This window comes from Dunckerocampus dactyliophorus, unplaced genomic scaffold, assembly GCF_027744805.1.
Source record: "Dunckerocampus dactyliophorus isolate RoL2022-P2 unplaced genomic scaffold, RoL_Ddac_1.1 HiC_scaffold_22, whole genome shotgun sequence".
In the NCBI taxonomy this organism is placed as follows: Eukaryota; Metazoa; Chordata; class Actinopteri; order Syngnathiformes; family Syngnathidae; genus Dunckerocampus; species Dunckerocampus dactyliophorus.
The window spans coordinates 94491-102500 of NW_026559858.1; positions in this window are offsets into that span (position 1 = coordinate 94491).

The following is an 8010-nucleotide window of genomic DNA, read 5'->3' on the forward strand; positions in this document are numbered from 1 at the left end:
CTGGATGAATTGAGAAAAAGGGTGAAAAAATGGCAAAGTGTCAAGGGAGCTAGGCAGAAACCCATGCCGAGCTGCCTGGAGCCCAGGGGCGGCTGTAAAGTCTGTGGAGTGCCGCTGTGTCCCTGGATGAAATGAGAAAATGGGTGAAAAAATGGCAAAGTGTCAAGGGAGAAATTCAGAAACCCAGGCCGAGCTGCCTGGAGCCCAGGGGCGGCTGCAAAGTCTGTGGAGAGCCGCTGTGTCCCTGGATGAAATGAGAAAAAAGGTGAAAAAATGGCAAAGTGTCAAGGGAGAAATTCAGAAACTCAGGCCGAGCTGCCTGGAGCCTCAAAGCGGATAGAAATAGCGTGGAGAGCCGCTGTTAAGCCAGACGCCCTCTGGCGGACACAGGCAGGAGTTGCAGTAAATGCATTGAAGTCAATGGGCGAGAGTAAGCCATGCCTTGCGTCCTGGAGCCCAGGGGCGGTTCTAAAGTCTGTGAGAGCCGCTGTGTCCCTGGATGAAATGAGAAAAAGGGTGAAAAAATGGCAAAGTGTCAAGGGAGCTAGGCAGAAACCCATGCCTAGGGTCCTGGAGCCCAGGGGCCGCGGGAAAGTCTGTGGAGAGCCGCTGTTGCCCTGGATGAAATGAGAAAAAAGGTGAAAAAATGGCAAAGTGTCAAGGGAGAAATTCAGAAACTCAGGCCGAGCTGCCTGGAGCCCAGGGGCGGTTCTAAAGTGTGTGGAGAGCCGCTGTGTCCCTGGATGAATTGAGAAAAAGGGTGAAAAAATGGCAAAGTGTCAAGGGAGCTAGGCAGAAACCCATGCCTAGGGTCCTGGAGCCCAGGGGCGGCTGCAAAGTCTGTGGAGAGCCGCTGTGTCCCTGGATGAAATGAGAAAAAGGGTGGAAAAATGGCAAAGTGTCAAGGGAGCTAGGCAGAAACCCATGCCGAGCTGCCTGGAGCCCAGGGGCGGCTGTAAAGTCTGTGGAGTGCCGCTGTGTCCCTGGATGAAATGAGAAAAAGGGTGAAAAAATGGCAAAGTGTCAAGGGAGAAATTCAGAAACTCAGGCCGAGCTGCCTGGAGCCCAGGGGCGGTTCTAAAGTGTGTGGAGAGCCGCTGTGTCCCTGGATGAATTGAGAAAAAGGGTGAAAAAATGGCAAAGTGTCAAGGGAGCTAGGCAGAAACCCATGCCTAGGGTCCTGGAGCCCAGGGGCGGCTGCAAAGTCTGTGGAGAGCCGCTGTGTCCCTGGATGAAATGAGAAAAAGGGTGGAAAAATGGCAAAGTGTCAAGGGAGAAATTCAGAAACCCAGGCCGAGCTGCCTGGAGCCCAGGGGCGGCTGCAAAGTCTGTGGAGAGCCGCTGTGTCCCTGGATGAAATGAGAAAAAAGGTGGAAAAATGGCAAAGTGTCAAGGGAGCTAGGCAGAAACCCATGCCTAGGGTCCTGGAGCCCAGGGGCCGCGGGAAAGTCTGTGGAGAGCCGCTGTGTCCCTGGATGAAATGAGAAAAAAGGTGAAAAAGTAACAAAGTGTCAAGGGAGAAATTCAGAAACCCAGGCCGAGCTGCCTGGAGCCCAGGGGCGGCTGCAAAGTCTGTGGAGAGCCGCTGTGTCCCTGGATGAAATGAGAAAAAGGGTGAAAAAATGGCAAAGTGTCAAGGGAAAAATTCAGAAACCCATGCCTAGGGTCCTGGAGCCCAGGGGCGGCTGCAAAGTCTGTGGAGAGCCGCTGTGTCCCTGGATGAAATGAGAAAAAAGGTGAAAAAATGGCAAAGTGTCAAGGGAGAAATTCAGAAACCCAGGCCGAGCTGCCTGGAGCCCAGGGGCGGCTGTAAAGTCTGTGGAGTGCCGCTGTGTCCCTGGATGAAATGAGAAAAAAGGTGAAAAAATGGCAAAGTGTCAAGGGAGCTAGGCAGAAACCCATGCCTAGGGTCCTGGAGCCCAGGGGCGGTTCTAAAGTCTGTGAGAGCCGCTGTGTCCCTGGATGAATTGAGAAAAAGGGTGAAAAAATGGCAAAGTGTCAAGGGAGCTAGGCAGAAACCCATGCCGAGCTGCCTGGAGCCCAGGGGCGGCTGTAAAGTCTGTGGAGTGCCGCTGTGTCCCTGGATGAAATGAGAAAATGGGTGAAAAAATGGCAAAGTGTCAAGGGAGAAATTCAGAAACCCAGGCCGAGCTGCCTGGAGCCCAGGGGCGGCTGCAAAGTCTGTGGAGAGCCGCTGTGTCCCTGGATGAAATGAGAAAAAAGGTGAAAAAATGGCAAAGTGTCAAGGGAGAAATTCAGAAACTCAGGCCGAGCTGCCTGGAGCCTCAAAGCGGATAGAAATAGCGTGGAGAGCCGCTGTTAAGCCAGACGCCCTCTGGCGGACACAGGCAGGAGTTGCAGTAAATGCATTGAAGTCAATGGGCGAGAGTAAGCCATGCCTTGCGTCCTGGAGCCCAGGGGCGGTTCTAAAGTCTGTGAGAGCCGCTGTGTCCCTGGATGAAATGAGAAAAAGGGTGAAAAAATGGCAAAGTGTCAAGGGAGCTAGGCAGAAACCCATGCCTAGGGTCCTGGAGCCCAGGGGCCGCGGGAAAGTCTGTGGAGAGCCGCTGTTGCCCTGGATGAAATGAGAAAAAAGGTGAAAAAATGGCAAAGTGTCAAGGGAGAAATTCAGAAACTCAGGCCGAGCTGCCTGGAGCCCAGGGGCGGTTCTAAAGTGTGTGGAGAGCCGCTGTGTCCCTGGATGAATTGAGAAAAAGGGTGAAAAAATGGCAAAGTGTCAAGGGAGCTAGGCAGAAACCCATGCCTAGGGTCCTGGAGCCCAGGGGCGGCTGCAAAGTCTGTGGAGAGCCGCTGTGTCCCTGGATGAAATGAGAAAAAGGGTGGAAAAATGGCAAAGTGTCAAGGGAGAAATTCAGAAACCCAGGCCGAGCTGCCTGGAGCCCAGGGGCGGCTGCAAAGTCTGTGGAGAGCCGCTGTGTCCCTGGATGAAATGAGAAAAAAGGTGGAAAAATGGCAAAGTGTCAAGGGAGCTAGGCAGAAACCCATGCCTAGGGTCCTGGAGCCCAGGGGCCGCGGGAAAGTCTGTGGAGAGCCGCTGTGTCCCTGGATGAAATGAGAAAAAAGGTGAAAAAGTAACAAAGTGTCAAGGGAGAAATTCAGAAACCCAGGCCGAGCTGCCTGGAGCCCAGGGGCGGCTGCAAAGTCTGTGGAGAGCCGCTGTGTCCCTGGATGAAATGAGAAAAAGGGTGAAAAAATGGCAAAGTGTCAAGGGAAAAATTCAGAAACCCATGCCTAGGGTCCTGGAGCCCAGGGGCGGCTGCAAAGTCTGTGGAGAGCCGCTGTGTCCCTGGATGAAATGAGAAAAAAGGTGAAAAAATGGCAAAGTGTCAAGGGAGAAATTCAGAAACCCAGGCCGAGCTGCCTGGAGCCCAGGGGCGGCTGTAAAGTCTGTGGAGTGCCGCTGTGTCCCTGGATGAAATGAGAAAAAAGGTGAAAAAATGGCAAAGTGTCAAGGGAGCTAGGCAGAAACCCATGCCTAGGGTCCTGGAGCCCAGGGGCGGTTCTAAAGTCTGTGAGAGCCGCTGTGTCCCTGGATGAATTGAGAAAAAGGGTGAAAAAATGGCAAAGTGTCAAGGGAGCTAGGCAGAAACCCATGCCGAGCTGCCTGGAGCCCAGGGGCGGCTGTAAAGTCTGTGGAGTGCCGCTGTGTCCCTGGATGAAATGAGAAAATGGGTGAAAAAATGGCAAAGTGTCAAGGGAGAAATTCAGAAACCCAGGCCGAGCTGCCTGGAGCCCAGGGGCGGCTGCAAAGTCTGTGGAGAGCCGCTGTGTCCCTGGATGAAATGAGAAAAAAGGTGAAAAAATGGCAAAGTGTCAAGGGAGAAATTCAGAAACTCAGGCCGAGCTGCCTGGAGCCTCAAAGCGGATAGAAATAGCGTGGAGAGCCGCTGTTAAGCCAGACGCCCTCTGGCGGACACAGGCAGGAGTTGCAGTAAATGCATTGAAGTCAATGGGCGAGAGTAAGCCATGCCTTGCGTCCTGGAGCCCAGGGGCGGTTCTAAAGTCTGTGAGAGCCGCTGTGTCCCTGGATGAAATGAGAAAAAGGGTGAAAAAATGGCAAAGTGTCAAGGGAGCTAGGCAGAAACCCATGCCTAGGGTCCTGGAGCCCAGGGGCCGCGGGAAAGTCTGTGGAGAGCCGCTGTTGCCCTGGATGAAATGAGAAAAAAGGTGAAAAAATGGCAAAGTGTCAAGGGAGCTAGGCAGAAACCCATGCCTAGGGTCCTGGAGCCCAGGGGCGGTTCTAAAGTCTGTGAGAGCCGCTGTGTCCCTGGATGAAATGAGAAAAAGGGTGAAAAAATGGCAAAGTGTCAAGGGAGCTAGGCAGAAACCCATGCCTAGGGTCCTGGAGCCCAGGGGCGTTTCTAAAGCCTGTGAGAGCCGCTGTGTCCCTGGATGAAATGAGAAAAAAGGTGAAAAAATGGCAAAGTGTCAAGGGAGAAATTCAGAAACTCAGGCCGAGCTGGCTGGAGCCCAGGGGCGGCTGCAAAGTCTGTGGAGAGCCGCTGTGTCCCTGGATGAAATGAGAAAAAAGGTGAAAAAATGGCAAAGTGTCAAGGGAGCTAGGCAGAAACCCATGCCTAGGGTCCTGGAGCCCAGGGGCGGTTCTAAAGTGTGTGGAGAGCCGCTGTGTCCCTGGATGAAATGAGAAAAAGGGTGAAAAAATGGCAAAGTGTCAAGGGAAAAATTCAGAAACCCATGCCTAGGGTCCTGGAGCCCAGGGGCGGCTGTAAAGTCTGTGGAGAGCCGCTGTGTCCCTGGATGAATTGAGAAAAAGGGTGAAAAAATGGCAAAGTGTCAAGGGAGCTAGGCAGAAACCCATGCCTAGGGTCCTGGAGCCCAGGGGCGGCTGCAAAGTCTGTGGAGAGCCGCTGTGTCCCTGGATGAAATGAGAAAAAGGGTGAAAAAATGGCAAAGTGTCAAGGGAAAAATTCAGAAACCCATGCCTAGGGTCCTGGAGCCCAGGGGCGGCTGTAAAGTCTGTGGAGAGCCGCTGTGTCCCTGGATGAATTGAGAAAAAGGGTGAAAAAATGGCAAAGTGTCAAGGGAGCTAGGCAGAAACCCATGCCTAGGGTCCTGGAGCCCAGGGGCGGCTGCAAAGTCTGTGGAGAGCCGCTGTGTCCCTGGATGAAATGAGAAAAAGGGTGGAAAAATGGCAAAGTGTCAAGGGAGAAATTCAGAAACTCAGGCCGAGCTGCCTGGAGCCCAGGGGCGGCTGCAAAGTCTGTGGAGAGCCGCTGTGTCCCTGGATGAAATGAGAAAAAAGGTGGAAAAATGGCAAAGTGTCAAGGGAGCTAGGCAGAAACCCATGCCTAGGGTCCTGGAGCCCAGGGGCGGCTGCAAAGTCTGTGGAAAGCCGCTGTTGCCCTGGATGAAATGAGAAAAAGGGTGAAAAAATGGCAAAGTGTCAAGGGAGCTAGGCAGAAACCCATGCCTAGGGTCCTGGAGCCCAGGGGCCGCGGGAAAGTCTGTGGAGAGCCGCTGTGTCCCTGGATGAAATGAGAAAAAAGGTGAAAAAATGGCAAAGTGTCAAGGGAGCTAGGCAGAAACCCATGCCTAGGGTCCTGGAGCCCAGGGGCCGCGGGAAAGTCTGTGGAGAGCCGCTGTGCCCCTGGATGAAATGAGAAAAAGGGTGAAAAAATGGCAAAGTGTCAAGGGAGCTAGGCAGAAACCCATGCCTAGGGTCCTGGAGCCCAGGGGCCGCGGGAAAGTCTGTGGAGAGCCGCTGTGTCCCTGGATGAAATGAGAAAAAAGGTGAAAAAATGGCAAAGTGTCAAGGGAGCTAGGCAGAAACCCATGCCTAGGGTCCTGGAGCCCAGGGGCCGCGGGAAAGTCTGTGGAGAGCCGCTGTGCCCCTGGATGAAATGAGAAAAAGGGTGAAAAAATGGCAAAGTGTCAAGGGAGCTAGGCAGAAACCCATGCCTAGGGTCCTGGAGCCCAGGGGCCGCGGGAAAGTCTGTGGAGAGCCGCTGTGTCCCTGGATGAAATGAGAAAAAAGGTGAAAAAATGGCAAAGTGTCAAGGGAGCTAGGCAGAAACCCATGCCTAGGGTCCTGGAGCCCAGGGGCCGCGGGAAAGTCTGTGGAGAGCCGCTGTGTCCCTGGATGAAATGAGAAAAAAGGTGAAAAAGTAACAAAGTGTCAAGGGAGAAATTCAGAAACCCAGGCCGAGCTGCCTGGAGCCTCAAAGCGGATAGAAATAGCGTGGAGAGCCGCTGTTAAGCCAGACGCCCTCTGGCGGACACAGGCAGGAGTTGCAGTAAATGCATTGAAGTCAATGGGCGAGAGTACCCAATGCGCCAAAAAAGTGCTGAAAATATGACAAAGTGTCAAATGAATGGGAGTCAATGGGCGAGAGTACCCAATGCGCCAAAAAAGTGCTGAAAATATGACAAAGTGTCAAATGAATGGGAGTCAATGGGCGAGAGTACCCAATGCACAAAAAAAGTGCTGAAAAAGTCCACACGAGCCTAGTCAGAAATGCAGGCCGAGGCGGCTAAAGCCCCAAAGCGGCTATAAAAAGCGTGGAGAGCCGCTGTCGCCCCGGAGGAACGGAGAAAAAGTGCTGAAAAAAGGCCTAAATCCTAACGGACCTAGGCGGAAGTGCAGGCGAGGCGGCAGGAGTCTGAAAACCGCTATAAAAAGCGTGGAGAGCCGCTGTCGCCCCGGAGAAACGGAGAAAAAGTGCTGAAAAAAGGCCTAAATCCTAACGGACCTAGGCGGAAGTGCAGGCGAGGCGGCAGGAGTCTGAAAACGGCTATAAAATGCGTGGAGAGCCGCTGTCGCCCCGGAGAAACGGAGAAAAAGTGCTGAAAAAAGGCCTAAATCCTAACGGACCGAGGCGGAAGTGCAGGCGAGGCGGCAGGAGTCTGAAAACGGCTATAAAATGCGTGGAGAGCCGCTGTCGCCCCGGAGGAACGGAGAAAAAGTGCTGAAAAAAGGCCTAAATCCTAACGGACCGAGGCGGAAGTGCAGGCGAGGCGGCAGGAGTCTGAAAACGGCTATAAAATGCGTGGAGAGCCGCTGTCGCCCCGGAGGAACGGAGAAAAAGTGCTGAAAAAAGGCCTAAATCCTAACGGACCGAGGCGGAAGTGCAGGCGAGGCGGCAGGAGTCTGAAAACGGCTATAAAATGCGTGGAGAGCCGCTGTCGCCCCGGAGGAACGGAGAAAAAGTGCTGAAAAAAGGCCTAAATCCTAACGGACCGAGGCGGAAGTGCAGGCGAGGCGGCAGGAGTCTGAAAACGGCTATAAAATGCGTGGAGAGCCGCTGTCGCCCCGGAGGAACGGAGAAAAAGTGCTGAAAAAAGGCCTAAATCCTAACGGACCGAGGCGGAAGTGCAGGCGAGGCGGCAGGAGTCTGAAAGCGGCTATAAAACGCGTGGAGAGCCGCTCGGATGATTTTTCAAAGTGTCAAATGAATGGGAGTGAATGGGGCAGAGTACCCAATGTGTAAAAAAAGTGCTGAAAAAACGACAAAGTCCACACGAGCCTAGTCAGAAATGCAGTCCGAGGCGGCTGGAGCCCCAAAGCGGCTATAAAACGCGTGGAGAGCCGCTCGGATGATTTTTCAAAGTGTCAAATGAATGGGAGTGAATGGGGCAGAGTACCCAATGTGTAAAAAAAGTGCTGAAAAAACGACAAAGTCCACACGAGCCTAGTCAGAAATGCAGTCCGAGGCGGCTGGAGCCCCAAAGCGGCTATAAAACGCGTGGAGAGCCGCTCGGATGATTTTTCAAAGTGTGAAATGAATGGGAGTGAATGGGGCGGAGTACCCAATGCGCGAAAAAAGTGCTGAAAAAACGACAAAGTCCACACGAGCCTAGTCAGAAATGAAGGCCGAGGCGGCTGGAGCCCCAAAGCGGCTATAAAATGCGTGGAGAGCCGCTCGGATGATTTTTCTAAGTGTGAAATGAATGGGAGTGAATGGGGCGGAGTACCCAATGCGCGAAAAAAGTGCTGAAAAAACGACAAAGTGTCAAATGAATGGGAGTGAA